Here is a 16,972-nt window from a genome sequence, read left to right as displayed (position 1 = left end):
GCATGATTAGCTTATTTTGGTAAATTATAAAAATGTGTTTAATACAACCATAATCCAATGCGCCAGGGCATTCTGGAATCATATGGGTGCAGAGGATACTGCATATGCAGCTGTTTAGAAATCTAAAATCGACTCAGCACATTTCTGATTAATTCCCATAAATGTTTCAATGGTTACTTCCCAAGGACATTTTATACACATGCAAAATATCTGCCTCTGCTTTCTGGTGGTAGAGCTCAACTGAGTCTAAAACATTCAAATTTTAAAATGTATGACATACAGAAGGAAAATAGGAGGGAAGAGAGTCCCAAACTGCATCTGGATGTTTTCCACTGAAACAAAGCACACTGTACTCTCTTTCCAAGAATCACTTAGGAACGAATTCATTGGAGGGTGTGTCTTCGTGTTGATCTCTGTCACCTGAGGTTCATGAGGGAACACGTACAACACAAAATCCAATTATTTTTGTAGCAAATTGCTGTTTTTCATTTCTTTGTTGTAATGTCAGACCAGTTGGGATGGTTGAAGGCAGATGCTATGACAATTCAAACGGCACAAATGATATGTCACTGAGGGAAGCTCTGCAGCACGTGAGTAAGAGCGACCAGAGATACACTGCAGAGCTTACTTTTTCCTAATTGCAGTATCTTATCTTTTGATTACAGATGTGTTCTTGGAAGGAATGGGAAGCAAGAAGGAGGAGATGCAGCCTCACTGCTGAGATATTCTAAAAGTGGAGGAGGGCTTAACTTGAGACTGAGGGACGCAAGGCATAATTCTTAGGAACAGTGGTGCATAATATTCTTCATGTCATGTAATCGCTTTAAGAATCTCATAAGAAGAGGTGATATATACATATACAAAGGAATACTACTCAGCTGTAAAAAAGAATGAACTAATGCCATTTGCAGCAACATGGATGGACCTAGAGATTGTCATACTGAGTAAGTCAGACAAAGACAAATACCATATGATATCACCTATATGTGGAATCTAAAATATGACACAAATGAACTTATTTACAAAACAGAAAGAGACTCACAGACATAGAAAACAAACTTATGATTACCAAAGGGGAAAGGGGTGGGGAGAGATAAATTAGGAGTTTGGGATTAGCAGATACACACTACTATATATAAAATAGATATACAACAAGGTCCCATGTATAGCACAGGGAGCTATATTCAAAATCTTGTAATAAACTATAATAGAAAAGAAAAACAAGAATCTCATAAAATACAAACATCTTACATAGAAAAAAATGATACACACATACAATATACACAAAATGTGGTGTACAATTATAATCGTCGTGGACCTCTGAAAGCTCATATGTCAACCCTGGGTTAAGAATCTCACCTTGAAACTCACGTTGTCTTTACATACTCATCTTGTCGATCCAAATAGAGGACTTCCTCCCGGTTTCTAGAACTCCCCCCCTCACCTATTGTCTGTGACAGCACCTGGGCACTTTAGGGACATGCTGGTTCCCCTGGAGCCATGCTGCCTTAAAAATATGAGTGATTGGGCTTCCCTGGTGGCGCAGTGGTTGAGAGTCCGCCTGCCGCTGCAGGGGACACGGGTTCGTGCCCCGGTCTGGGAAGATCCCACATGCCGCGGAGCGGCTGGGCCCGTGAGCCATGGCCACTGAGCCTGCGTGTCCGGAGCCTGTGCTCCGCAACGGGAGAGGCCACAACAGTGACAGGCCCGCGTACCGCAAAAAAAAAAAAAAAAAAAAAAAATATGAGTGATTATAATTTCAGCTCCCATAGAAATGTTCTTTCCTAAATAACCACATGGTATTAAACCTTCAGCCTTCATTGCTATTGACTTTCGAGAGAATGTTTCCATGCCTTCAACAAAACCGTAGTTGAAAGCACTGTCCACTACACAGCTGAAGGCCCCACATGTATTCAACTCTTCTAAGAATTTAGTACCTGCCTAAGAAATTTCTCTTTAAAACAGAATATGGAATTGTGGGTACCCCCCAGATAAGAAGCACCCCTCCCTCTAGTCTTCCTTTATAACATGGATCACAACAGAAATACCTTTTGAATTCTATATTATTATTTATCACTCCATCACTTGAGACCAACACACATGAGGACTCAATCAGTATTTGTTCAGTTTGTAAGGAATGAATTAATGAACTTTTCTGACCTTCTCATTGACCTTGAGGGTTAGATCTATATTTAGAGCTTGATCACAGTAACAGGAGCATCCCAGAGTTAAAGTACAATGACCTTTTCTTCTTTCTAATCTTCTAACTCTTGATTTTTGTCCCCAGACTGTACATATTTAAATATTATGGGTCCCCCTGGTATCTTTTAAAACTACATTGGACTTACATTATAATAAATCCAATTAAACCACTGTAGGGCAGTACTTCTCAATCTGGGCACTATCATGACATTTTAGGCCAAATAATCCTTTCTAGTGAGGAACCGTCCTGTGCTTTGCAGATGTTTAGCAGCATCCCTGGCCTCTACCCACTAGATCCAATGGTATCCCCCCTCCCAGACTGTGACAATCAAAATTTCTCCAGACATTGCCAAATGTCCTCTGGGGGCTAACCTGCCCTCGGTGGGGAACCACTGCACCAGAGCAACAGAGTCCAAGGGTCTGCAACTGACCTCCGTTTTAAAACCTTCCTGGATTAACCAACAATCTCCATTCTCTTGGAAAAACACAGTGGCTGAGCCCCCTCCAGAGCGCCTGTTTCACTTTGCTCCCATCACCTAAGTTTGCACACTCACCAGGAGTAGGTTGTGTTTGTTCCCCCACCCGTTTACGTTAGGACTCATTCAAAGTTCTTGTTTCTATGAAAACTAAGTTGGGTTCTTTGGAAAAACTAAAAAGGACAAGTAGCTTATCAATGAAAAAATGTTGCCTGCCTTATCAGTGAACAAAGGATGTTGCAGCCACCAAGTCATCACGTTACAGCCGCCCTCACGGAACTCAGGATAGAAACAGAATGTCCACCATCCAGCAGTCAGCCAGCTGCAGCCACCCCTGGTGATATACCCAGAGGAGACTCAGGATGAGAAAGCACAGGACACTGGCCCCGGATAGCTGAGGTGCCTATCAAAGGAATTCAGTGAGTCCAGACTCTTGCGTCTTCCCACACATAGTAAAACGCTAAATTTCTTAACTTGAGATATCTGGTTTTCTTTAATTAACAGGAATCTTTCGATGTTCCGACACCTGGTCTTTGTTGTAAAAACTCCTATATACCCTGGCTCCTCCTTTACCCCTCTTTGGAGCAGTCCCTCAGAGCTATTTGAGAGGTTGTGTCCCGGGCTTAAGTCCTCAGTTTTGTCCACCAAATAAAACATAATTCTCAACTTTTAGGTTGTGCTTTTTTTTTTCAGTCGACAAGCTTAAGAAAAACTGATGGTAGATTAGGTCTAGGGACAAGACAACTATAAATATTGGGGAGAAAAAGGACGTGGTTGTTACAAGTTTCTCCAAGTTCTTGTTCCTCTTAAAAAGTAAACTAGAGGGACTTCCCTGGTGGCACAGTGATTAAGAATCCACCTGCCAATGCAGGGGACACAGGTTTGATCCCTGGTCCGGGAAGATCCCACATGCCGTGGAGCTTAACTAAGCCCGTGCGCCACAACTACTGAAGCCCGCGCACCTAGAGCCCATGCTCCACAACAAGAGAAGCCACCGCAATGAGAAGCCTGCGCACCGCAATAAAGAGTAGCCCCTGCTCGCTGCAACTGGAGAAAGCCCGCGTGCAGTAACGGAGATCCAATGCAGCCAAAAATAAATAAGTTTATTCAAAAAAAAAGTAAACTAGAAATTACTAGATGGTGAATTACAGGTGTGATTTATACACAAAAGACAATGCAGAATTCCTCTCATCCATAGACTCAAGGCATCAATCAGCCTTGCCTTTACGGTAAAAGACAAATGCTAGAAAAAAAGTTATGCTCTCCACATATTTAGTACCAGCAAGGGAAAATTTATATTTTATACAACCACGTTCTGAAAAATTTACATTATAATGACAGATATTACTTCATAGGAAAAGTAATTTTTGGTGAACGTGAATAATGAGTGAATACAGTTTAAATTACAAGATGTTACCAAAAAACCCTGATGATTCCATTAGAACACGTAGCTGCACGATTTAAAAAAAATACAAAGAGAGAACCACTGTATTCGGCAGCAGCAATGTGGCAAGGACTCACCAACCAATTGCCATTTGTGAGATCATCAGAACACAGAGTTTTTAAAATAATAACTTGATCCCTTTTACCTCTTTATTACTGCTAACAAATCATCTGAATTATTCACATCTTCATGAATTTATACCTTTTGTAAAGAAACCCTTGAGGCAAATAAACATAGCATAATATGCTATGCTTCGTCCAGATAATGTTCCTTCATAACCCCACTGAGAGGACTTAAAGACACCGTACGAAAAACTTTTAGGGCAGTAAAACTACTCCTATGATACCATACTGGTAGACACACGTTATTAAACATTTATCCAAGCCCAAAGAATGTACAGCACCAACAGTGAACCCTAATGTAAACTATGGACTCTGGGTGATGAGAACATGTCAGTGTAGGTTCATCAGTCGTAACAAATGCACCATCTGGTGGGCGTGTTGATAATGTAGGGGGCCATGCGTGGGGTGGGGGGCAGGGGGCATATGGGAAATTGCTGTACCTTCCCCTCAATTTTGCTATAAACCTAAAACTGCTCTAAAAAATAAAGTGCACTGAAAAAAAGATGCTATAAAGACCATGTTTTTTCCAATGAACTTATATAGATTGCAATGTCCATTAATAACATTACTTTCTAAGCATAAATCATCTGCATCACTAATATTTATTTATCCAACATATTCACTGAACACTTACAATACATTCAACATGCACTGTGCCGGGTTCTTTCAGAGGCACCAAGAAAAATTAAATCCTGATCCTTCTTTCCAAGCGTTTACACCTCAATAAATGATATAATGTAAAGTATAAAGTGCTGAATACTTCCGAATTTTCCACTGGTGAAAGCTCCTCTAAGTCAAAGGTCACGTCTTACTAAAAATTTTGAATACTCAGTGCCTGGCACATACTAGACGCTCAATAAATACAAGTGCAACAGAACCATAAAACATTGTCTCATGGAAGCAACCTAAGTGTCCGTTGCCAGATGAATGGATAAAGAAGATGTGGCACAAAGATATACACAATGGAATATTACTCAGCCATAAAAATAAATGAAATTGAGTTATTTGTAGTGAGGTGGATGGACCTAGCAAATACTGTATGCTAACACATATATATGGAATCTAAAAAAAAAAAAAAAGGTTCTGAAGAACCTAGAGGCAGGACAGGAATAAAGACACAGACATAGAGAATGGACTTGAGGACACAGGGAGGGGGAAGGGTAAGCTGGGATGAAGCGAGCGAGTGGCATGGACATATATACACTACCAAACGTAAAATAGATAGCTAGTGGGAAGCAGCCACATAGCACAGGGAGATCAGCTCCGAGCTTTGTGACCACCTAGAGGGGTGGGATAGGGAGGGTGGGAAGGAGACGCAAGAGGGAGGAGATATGGGAACATATGTATATGTATAGCTGATTCACTTTGCTATAAAGCAGAAACTAACACACCACTGTAAAGCAATTATACTCCAATAAAGATGTTTAAAAATAAATAAATAAATAAATAGAAAGTTAAGAAACCCAAAACATTGTCTACTGGCAGGTAATTCCAGTCTCTTAATTTTCTAAAATGCCTGTTTTGTTATAGCAATATTTGGAGTTTAATTGCACTAATTTTCTTTCCTTAGTTGTCATTACCAAGATAATCTGATTTCAAGAAGAGAGCCGAATGCTAAAAACTGAATGAAAACAATGATGAAAAAGATGACAAAGCAAAGTCATATGTTTAGAGAAACAGAATTGACCTAGGGGCTAAGAAATAGACCAAAATGACTGAGGGCGTGAGTTTCTGATACGTTGCATATCCTTGGGCAATTCCTTCTGCCTCCTGGGGTCTCTAAGTCCCAGAATGGAATAATAATGCTTCCCTTTGATCTAGAGTTGCTGGATCAATCATCGATGTGAACAAACAGGAAGGCTTTCTGCAAATTTGAAGCTGGGCTATACAGTCCATTTTATCAAAGGAAAAAAACAAACACCAGAAGAGACAAGTACTTTTCAAAAGCAGACAAGTGTCCCGCGTGTATTACACAGTTTTCGTAGATTATTTAGCATTCCTTAAAAACTTTAATTTTGAATGTGTAGAACATTTGCCAGGGCACACAGAATGATGCCAACTTTTCTTAGCTGTCTGAAAGCGCTCTTCCTCATGCTCTCCTATCCCATCCCACTCCTGAGCTATGCAAATAGTTCTTTTTTTAGGATGTGTTGAAGCAAGAGCTATCTATTTCTGTGCAGCTTGCCAGTTTCCAAAATTAGCTGACAACTATAACACAGGACATGAGAGCCCCCCCTGTTAATTGTGTGTCAGCATGATAAATATTTTTAAGATCTGGAATGTCTGTCTCCAATGGTACCTCCAATTCTTCTAAAAGTACAGACTTTAAAAAAAAATGTTAAAATACCTTTTTTTATTGCCTGTCCTACAAATAAATGATTTAATGTTCTGATTGTAGGAGGAGTGAGGTTTTCTTTACTTCAATTAAGGGTGAAAGTATCACAATCAAGCAAGTTTTGTTCTTTTTCTTCTCTTTTCATTTTTTTCTTTTTTCTTTTTTTTTTTTTTTTTTTGGTCACCCGGTGCTTGGTGCTTGGGCCAAATTGTGGGTCTTTAAAGTTGCATTTATTTCCAAATAATACATAGATAAAAAGATTAGCTTCAAGACATCATTAAATATTCATATATCATTTTAGAACAGTTAACTTTTTTCCTATATGGTAAACCTTAGGTCTGGGAAATTTAAAACACCTTAGAGATTAACGTTACTTCTCTCGTTTCTTTGGGTAAAGAAAGCCCAAAGACACTGCTCCTTCCCCCTGCCCCAGCTTCTTTCTTTCCAATCCTTTCTCTGAATTTCTCTTTTGTTTGGTCCTTCGTTTCTTCTCTTCCATTTTTATCCTTCCTCAATTTTCACTCCCATGATTAAAAATATCTTTGTGTGTGTGTGTGTGTGTGTGTGTAAACCCAAGCAATTACTCTCACATGGTGAAATCTACACACACACACACACACCCCCCACAGCTCACATTAATTGGTCACTTATTTAATACCAGCCACTATTCTAGGCCATTTACATGCATTCACTCACTTAACCCTTCTAAAAGCCTAATGAAGTCATTACTATGATTCAACTACAACAGAGATGAGGAAAATGAGACAGAAAAATGTTAAACAGCTTCCCAAGGCCACACAGCTAGTGACAGACAGAGCCAGGATGTGAACCAGGCATTCTGGCCCCAAAGCCCATGCTGTGGTCCCTATGCTACACTGCTGCTGAGTATCTGCCAGATCTGATATATCTATATTCTACATCCTTTCATTTGTTCTGGATTCTGCACTGGAACAGAGAACAGCCACAAAAAATGGCCCCACTGTTGGAAACTTTACAATCTGGAAGGGGGAGACAGACAAAAAACAAATGAGCAAATGAATATTTATCACTATCTTACATAGCATATGTCACGAAGAAGAATGAGTCAAGGTAGGAGGTGGTACCTAATGAGTCAAGGTAGGAGGTGGTACCTAACAAGGTAGGAGTTGTAGGGGGGCTATTATTTCTATAGTGGGGGCTATTTCTATAGAGAGGGCTCTCTGAGGAATATGTGAAGGCATGAAACACAACCACTTCTATCCCCACCTTCCCTTCTTAAGTCCCTTTCTTTCCTTTGCACTACTGCATTTCATTCTTCTTTTCGACGAATATTCACTGGTACTCAGTGCATGGAGCAGGCAATACAAGATGATGCTGTGGTTTTTTTTTTTTTTTTTGCAGTACGCGGACCTCTCACTGTTGTGGCCTCTCCCATTGTGGAGCACAGGCTCTGGACGCACAGGCTCAGCGGCCATGGCTCAAGGGCCCAGCCGCTCCGCAGCATGTGGGATCCTCCCGGACCAGGGCACAAACCCGTGTCCCCTGCATCGGCAGGCGGACTCTCAACCACTGTGCCACCAGGGAAGCCCGATGCTGTGGTTTTAAAAAAATGATAGACAGTATGGACCTGTACATTCCAAATACTGAGAAACTAAAAGGGGAGACGAGACCCTTACGGAAACTCAGCCAGTCACTTAGAAAACTGCAGGTTTCGACAAGAGACACTTCACATCACTAGAGAGGCCGGCCAGCCTCTCAAATCCACTCCGGCGTGGAAATGAATGAAATGTCAGCCGGCAGCATCCACAGAAGTGGTCCCGCCTGCAGACCGACTTCATGAGAGGTACCACTCCAAGCTCCTTCTGCCGAGCCTGCGCTCCCAGGGGTTAAACCTCCCATGCCTGAGTTTTAAAAAATTAAGTCCACCAAGTAGAGTTTCTCTTTATATCACTTTGGTATTTAGCTCGGGCTGAGGGCAGGCACTATGGGGAGATGGGACTTCTGTCCACCGAATCCTTAGGAAACAGGATCATACGGGGGGGGGGGGGGGGTTATGGGGAACTAGCACCTGGCAGCAGGCACGCATGCCATGTGGGTTGTCAGAAGACTTGCCGCACGAAGATTGACTTCATCTAATCACCGATACATCCAGCCTCTTTCTGAATAGGCCAGTCCTATGTAGAGTCCTTGCTAAGATTGGATTTGGCTCCAGATTTCCTCAGATTATCTTAGTACTCTTCATATAAAACAGCCACAAATGTGTGCCTCTGGCTGTGTTCTTGTGCTCAGGGGGCCTAGAGAACGCAATCACCCAATGTTTCTCTTAATCAAATCTGCCACAGATACCGTGGCGCTCCAACTGTCACCCGTGAGTTGGGCCACTGTTCAAACAGCACCGCCATCCCTTCTGTCATTGGGAGATGGTGTAAAGCGCTTTTGTCTTCTCTTCTTTCAAAAATGTCATCTTGACACTTAGCTCAGGAATGCACCTGAGAAGAAGAGGCCTGTCCTGGACTTTGCTGGTGGAATTAGGAAAAGGAGAATTATGTCTCCACACTCACAGGTTTACCTCTTAATCATCAGACTCTTTCTGCTCTGTGAATCCACCACGGTTAAATGTTATGATCCAGTGAGAACCTGAATCAGCCATACTTCAAACATTCAGCTTCTACCAGGGGAAGAGGGTGTCAGGTTACCACAAGACCTCTGCATTTAATATTGCTTCATCACTGGGCCCGAAGCTGTACTGGAGTTCGTAAGTGAGCTTCTTAAGGGAAAATATGCCCCCCACATTATTAATTGAAAATAAGTTTTTTCCTTTGATAAATCAGTTTAAGAGGAGGCCCATTGTGCACAAAATGCCTAATTTTTCTCTCTTAGCTCCCAGAGACATAATATCACCAATAAGTCCTATTAATGAGAGAAAATCATCCCCACTCCTGATAATTTCTGGATCAAAGAGGGATTTGCAAATACCAGCCTGCACTGTAATGTTTGACTAATGGCCTAATCCATCCATTGACATGTATGGGCATTGAGTTCATTAGCATTTATCATTAGCATTTATTTATTAATTTGTTCAACAAATACTTCCACAGTTCCTACTATGTGCCAGTTTCTATGTGCTGGGGATGAAGTGTGAAATGAATAAACATGGACCCCTCCCTCACAAGGCTGACCATCCAGTGAGGAAGCTATCGCAACGAACTCTCACAAACAGGTGTGCCTACGTGTCAAGAGCAGGATGAGATTGTATCCGCCCCTATTCCACGATGATTCCCTTCTGCGAGGTTTTTGGGAAAACAAATCCAGAGCGACTTCATCGGTATAATGACACCAAAGTCCTGCCTGATGAAACAGACCTTAGCAAGAGGAAGGATATTTTGTCTCACAGATGCTGTCCTTTCCAAGAATCTAAAATACAAAAGCCACTGCCCAGTCAGAGGCAGATGTGAGAGATTGCAGGAGGACACTGTGGGCTTGCCCAGAATGGGTTCTGGGCTGGGGGAGGGCAGCAGAGGACCAAAGACACAGGGAGGATGGGGGGAGGGAGGGAGAAGGAGGAGAAGGAAGCCGCCATAGTCAAACTCCATGGCGGATGGAGCAACGTACTGAAAACAGGTGGAGAGATGGGTTACACCAGCTCTTGGACCCCTGGCTGGACACTGGCGAGGAGTCCAATTACTTCCTCCTCCCCTTTACAGACAGGCCCCGCAAGCCCTGCCAGGCACTGGGGGCTATCGGGCTTTGAGGAACAGAAGCTGCAGCTCAGGCCTCTTGGCCTTGTTTGTTTCCACCCAGCAGCCCGAGTAAGGACCAGATAGATACGCTTCTGTTTGGGGTTCAGAGTGTCCAAAAGGCCAGCACCTCAGAGGGTGCTTCTATGTGGACCTGGCCTCCAACCTGCTGTCAGGAATGGGTCTAAGGCCAAGGCATTAAAAAATTTTTTTAATTAGTAATTTTAAAGTTTTTAATTAAATTAGAATAAGTAATTTTTTAATTAAAAAAACATACCAGAAATTCTGTCAAAGCTTACTCTGGTTATAGGGTGGAAGGCTCACAGCAGCCATCCACGGACACTGAAAAGTACTAAGGGTTGTTTTGATGTGATTTGGGGGAATCTTGGCTTTTTGTTGGTTTTCTATTTTTTTACTTCTCAGAACAGTGGCCATAGTAGGTACATAATAAAATGCCTCTCTCTCCTGAAGCTAAAGAACTCACTTTTCTCTCCAGCAGTGTCCAAGGGTGTATTCATTTTGTTTTTCAACCTGCCCTGATACAGTCTTGGATGAGGAACAGGTTGGTGCTACTACTCCTCATTTTGCAGACAAGTAAAGTGAGGCTCTAAGAGGTTCAAGAGTTTGTGATCAAACAGTCAACTCAGGGACTCCTGCCCGGCCCTTCTGACTATAAAGGCAAGCAGGGAGGTCTGGGCAGAAGCACAGAACTCCATCTGAGTTCTGAGCACAAAGGGAGGAGTGGGAGGAAAATTCTCCCATTCACAGGACGTGTTCACCCTTCTTAAATGTACCCGTTTGAAATAACACGACTCTGAGAGCTATCCGCAGAGGGGTGTAGTTAAGGCTGTTTTAGATCCCTCACATCTTCCAGGTCGCTTCGAGGACCCTGCTGGGTCAATTAAATGTGGTATTCATCACTACCTCTGGAAATTCAAATCTGTGTATTCAATCATGGTGGGTCATGTCCAAATCTCTCCTTTAACAATTGCCAATATGCTTTTTGTGGCGATGGGGATTTTGAAATCTCCAACCTTCAACACATTCACAGATGACAATTATATCTCTACAATCACTAATAAAATAAAATAAAACCAACAGAAAAGGAATCAACAGTAAAAGAGCTAAATTATAGATAAGAGAATATTCATAAATCTATACCTCATCTCATGAATGTGGGTGCACTGTCTGTATGCCAGGATTTCTTTAGCCATTGGTGATATTCAGCATATTGCAATCGAGTGCAATTACAGTTAGCTACAATTAAGAACAATTACAGCTTTTATTTCTCTACTTGTTCTTTAAAAGTACATGTGTAATAAAACTTTTTTTTACAAGGTGAAGAATATAATTATACATCCTTATAACGTCTCAAATAATTAGTCTGACTAAAGTTTCTTCTGGAACAATTTTCATTTTAACTGTCAGAGCTGCCATTTATAGTCAATGGAACATACTTTTTAAAAAATTCCATCATTAACCTTTTTCACCCCATATAGCTGTATATGTATTATTGGTATAAATGGAAGGTTTTAGGATTTAAAGCTCTAGGGCCTGCTCCAAGCTAGAAAACAATTTTCCCTTCTAGTTGTGTGTGTGTGTGTGTCCTTTAATTAAAAAAAAAAAAAAAAGAAATGCTAGCTTTGTAGAGTCTGTTTTCTTGCTCAGGATTTTTGGAAAAAAAAAGTTGCTTATGTTAGAAAGATACGTTCACTAGTTCTATATGACAGAACACTGTCTCTTTGTTTATTTATGGCATATTTACACAGTGCCTCAACTATGCAGTGCCAAAACTAAGAAGGCCCTGGATTGTGACAAATGTGTCTCTTGGTTTAGGAAATCGTGAGGCACAAGGTCAATATTAGCCAAACAGAATCAGTGACTAATTACTATCAGTGAAATGCTACCTTTTCATAAATCTAGACTCCAACTCAAACACACTTTATCACTGCCTCCCCCACTGGACTGTAAAGTCTGACAGGCTCCTGTCCATCTCTATCACCAGCACCCAGAATGGAGAGTAGCTCTTATAAAGTGCTCAATAAATTGAATACGTTGAATCAATGAGGATGCAGTTCCTTCCCATTTATGTAGGGAATAATGGAAAATTAATCACCTGAATGACTTTGACGCTAGAAGAAAATTAGGTAATACCATGCTGGAAATTAAGGATATTTTCACCACTTACCTGGTTGAATTAGCTGTCCTGGGAAATAAATTGTTAGACAAAGTCTGTGTCCCTGGGAATCAGGAGCGGAAAGTTGGAACAGATCTTTTAAGGTCCTTTACCACCTTGAGATTATCTTGACAGCCTACCAAACTTAGACCAACTTAAAGGCAATTAACATAAGCCTAAATAGGGCATGTGTAGTTGTGTGGAGGTAAATAGATAGCAATCACATCCTTGAGACACACTATTAGCATCAAAGATGCTAATACACTGAGACATGGCTCTTGTTAAAAATCCCCTCAGTATTCAAAATACTGAGAGAGATTTAGATGCAACTAACACTTCAGAGTTTATCATTTATTCCACAACAGCCAGCAATGACCACGTTCTTACTATAGTTTGAACACTTAGCACTTGACATAAATTCCCCCTTCTATTCTCCACAACTGTTAGTTATCATTATATCCATTTTTCAGAAGGAAACTGAGGCTCAGAGAAGTCAAGTAAATTTGAACCCAGGCCTGTCCAACCCTATAATAAATGATTTAAGACAAGAACACAAAACAACACATGGCTAATCATGGTCAAAAGACACCAAAAATAGGATGATAATCTGGGTGGATCTCTATAGCAATCTAATGGCCAAAGTGAGAGAAACGGGGATCTAGGAAAAAAAGTTTCACTCCCCAACTTTACTAATAGATCAACTTTTATCTTACTGGTTCTAGACACAGATACTTTCTGTGGAAAAGATCTGAATGCACTGGAGGTTTTGAGAGTAAATAAGAGGGTCAAGCGGTACTTCTCAGGGTCAGGTCTAAGGCTGAAGGTTAAACTACTTCTGGGCATCCACCGCCCCCCGCCCAATGCACAATAAGGCCTTGGAAATTCATCATAGCGCTGTGTGCTACCCAAATAATGCAAACGCCCACAAATAAGGCAATGGAATAACTGCTGTATCCACACTGTGGACCGACTATGGAGCCTTTAGAAAGAACCAGGAAGCCGTGTAAGTTCTAAAATGGATAGAATTCCAATGTATATTGAAGGATAAAAAGAATAAGCTGCAGGAAAATACGTTGGGTTTTAACGCTGCTGATTTTAAAAACAAACAGAACAAGATGTTCCATGGGTCCGTTTGAGAACGGAAAGGCCTAGAAATAGGCCTGGGAGGACGCACAGGAGGCGGAAAAGTGGCGACCTCTGCAGAAAAAGGAGAGGTGGGCATAGAACTTCTACACACAGAACTTTTTTCTTTTTAAGGGCCGTGCAGCCAACCCGAGGGTCTCGAGGGTGGAGGGTCCTTTCCTGGGCAGCAGCTCTCGTGCGAGCGAGGGTGCAGGGTCGGTCTGAGATGGGAGAGCGGGCGCGCACCAGGCTCTGCACGTGATCCCACTCGCGACGCCCGCCCGCTGGGCCAACAGGGAACACTTACCCGCTTGCCTCTGGGCCAGGTCCTGCCTCAGCGCCAGCGGGTCGCTCATGGCGTCGGGCGTGCACGGGCCTGGCGATCTACCCGCCCGGAGAAGGGAGACAAGGAGCCCAGGTCGCCTACCAACAGCGGGACTCCGGTCCGCTAGGGGCACCAGGAAGGTCCCCAAGGCCCCCATGCGCGCGGCTCGGCAGCACGCAGGCGCAGTTCGGCGCCTCGGGTCCAGGTCGCCATCATCACCGGCCGCCAGGGGGTGCCTGGGGTGATGCGGTGGGGCACGTAGGACCAGAGGGGCACATCCACAGAAAAGGCTGCTTATGCAAAAACTACTTTCACTCGGTCAGGCTGGCTTAAGAGCATGTAGAGAGATTCGTGAAATGCATGCAAAGCCAATTTTGCATGTATTAAATCAATTTTATAAGTCCTCCGAAAGCTTTCCTATTTAAAGGAGCCCTTTGGGGACGCTGGGTAAAGAATATGATCCGTCTCTCGCTTGCCTTATAACTTGGCATCTTCCTAAATCGGGCTTGCTTATTGGAAAGTTCTGTAATGAACAGAATTCTCTGCGGTAAGGGTTAAGTAGGAAGTGAGGAGAGATTTCTGTTAATAGAAAAAATAAGTCCGAGATGACAGCTGTGGCCTGGGTTCTACGTGGAGTCCTTCACTTTTTCATCTAACATCTGGGAGAAGAAAGTTTTTAGCTATTTCTAAGAGGCTGGACAGGTGCGACCCTGATGTTCCACAGATATCACAGACAAGTTGCAGAAAGTAAATGTTATTGGAACCATCTGAACAAACATCCCAGTGGAACATGTCTGGTAGCTCATGTGCCAAATCAGGGCCAGTCTTACTCAGATTGGGAAACACTGGGGAGCTTCAAGGAAATTCTTTCCTCTCAGTAACCTGGCCTCCCAGACTGCTTCCCTGAGAGCTGAAATTTCCCTCCTTCCCTCTCTCCTTCCTTCCTTCCTTCCTTCCTCCCTCCCTACCTTCCTTCCCTTTCCTTTCCTTTCTTTAGGAAGAGTTCATCTCTGCTTTACTAACGTATAATTATGCACAATAAATTGAGTATACTTAAAGTGTGGGATTTGGTTAACAGTAGACACAGGTACGTACCCATGAAACTGTTCCCACAATCAAGACAGTGAGCATACCCATCCACCCCAGGAGTTTCCTTCTGCCCCACTGTAATTCCTTCCTCCCATCCCTCCCTCCATCTCCAAGTAACCGCTGATCTGCTCTCTATCACTCCACATTAGTTTGCATTTCCTAGAAGTTTCTATAAATAGAATCATACAGTATTACTTTTTTTAGTCTGGCTTCTTTTACTCAGCGTAATCATTTTGCGATTCAGATGTGTTGTAGCCTGTATCAATAACTCCTTCTTTATTGCTGAGCACGATACCCTGAATGTGCCACGGTTTGTTTAACCATTCTTTTCTTGATGGACACGTGGGTTGTTTCCATCTTTTGACTATCACAGATAAAGCTGCTAAAAACATTCATGTACACATCTTAATACGGACATTGTATGATTTCCTTTCTCCGGGTAAACATCTAGCAGTGGAATGGCTGTATCATATGGTAGGTGTATATCTAATTTTTTTAGGAAACTGACATACGGTTTTCTAGGGTGACTTGTCTCATTTTAAATACCCAATCAGGAGCATAGGAGAGTATATGACAGTCCCAGAAGTTCCCTCTACCATGATTTGGTATGATTAGTCTTTTTAATTTTAGCCTAGAAATTCTAATAGGTGTATAGTGGTAGTTCATTGTAGGTTTAATCTGGCTTTCCCTAAAAACTAATGCTGCTGATCATCTTTTCTTGTACTTATCTGACATCTTTGTACCTTCTTGGGAGAAGTACCTGTTCAAAGCTTCTGTCCAATTTTTTTTAAATGTAGTTATTTGTTTTCCTGTTGCATTTTCAGGGTGCTTTATCAGATCCATAATTTACAAATGTCTTTTCCTAGTCTGTGACTTACCTTTTCTTTCTCTTCATGGTTTCTCTCAAAGAGAAGGATTTTTTTAAATCCAATCACTAAATTTTATTTTTTTAACATCTTTATTGGACTTTTACAATGGTGTGTTAGTTTCTGCTTTATAGCAAAGTGAATCAGCTATACATATACATATATCCCCATATCTCCTCCCTCTTGCGTCTCCCTCCCACCCTCCCTATCCCACCCCTCTAGGTGGTCACAAAGCACCGAGCTTATCTCCCTGTGCTATGCAGCTGCTTCCCACTAGCTATCTATTTTACATTTGGTAGTGTATATATGTCCATGCCACTCTCTCACTTCATCCCAGCTTCCCCTTCCCCTTCCCCGTGTCCTCAAGTCCATTCTCTATGTCTGTGTTTTTATTCCTGTCCTGCCCCTAGGTTCATAGAACATTTTTTTTTTTGATTCCATGTATATGTGTTAGCATACGGTATTTGTTTTTCTCTTTCTGACTTACTTCACTCTGTATGACAGTCTCTAGGTCCATCCACCTCACTACAAATAACTCAATTTCATTTCTTTTTATGGATGAGTAATATTCCATTGTATATATGCAATCACTAACTTTTAGATCACTCTTTTTAGAGTGGTATTTAAGAAATCTTTGCCTATCCAAAGTCACAAAGATTTTTCTCTAATGTTTTCTTCTAGAAGACTTATAGTTTTAAATTTTGTATTTAGTCCTATGATAATTTTGAGTTAATTCTTTTTGTACGACGCAAGGATTAAAGTTTATTTATTAATGTTTTGCATGTGGATATCTAATTGATCCAGTACCATGTATTGAGAAACCTATCATTTTCTTACTGAATTGTCTTTGCATCTTTGTTGAAAACCAGTTGTCCATATATGTATAGATCTCCTTCTGGGCTGTGTATTTTGTTGCCTTTATCTGTCTATCTTTTTGTCAATATCACACTGTTTTGATTACTGCAGCTTGATAATAAGTCTTGAAACCATGCAGTATTAGCCTTCCAACTTCGTTCTTTATTTTTTCAGTTATTTTGGTTATTGTAGGCCCTTCACCTTTCCACATGAATTTTAGTCGATTTCTATTTTTAAAAGCCTG

General features: G+C 41.7%; 1 protein-coding gene across 11 annotated transcripts in view; it reads right to left on the bottom strand.

The window, feature by feature from the left end:
* CELF2 (CUGBP Elav-like family member 2) overlaps nucleotides 1-16,972 on the bottom strand; it is a 1,226,917-nt gene that overhangs the window by 399,058 nt on the left and 810,887 nt on the right. Inside the window, exon 1 of one of the 11 annotated variants that reach the window (XM_079914880.1) lies at nucleotides 13,901-14,027. The exons of the other annotated variants lie outside the window; for them this stretch is intronic. The gene's annotated coding sequence lies outside the window, so the exon portion shown is untranslated. Of the gene's footprint in view, nucleotides 1-13,900; nucleotides 14,028-16,972 lie in introns of those variants that run through there. 11 annotated transcript variants of the gene reach the window in all.

Source organism: Stenella coeruleoalba, assembly GCF_951394435.1.
Source record: "Stenella coeruleoalba genome assembly, chromosome: 2".
NCBI classification, from domain to species: Eukaryota; Metazoa; Chordata; class Mammalia; order Artiodactyla; family Delphinidae; genus Stenella; species Stenella coeruleoalba.
Note: the sequence above shows the minus strand (reverse complement) of the source record. Positions and strands in the feature narration are given on the sequence as shown.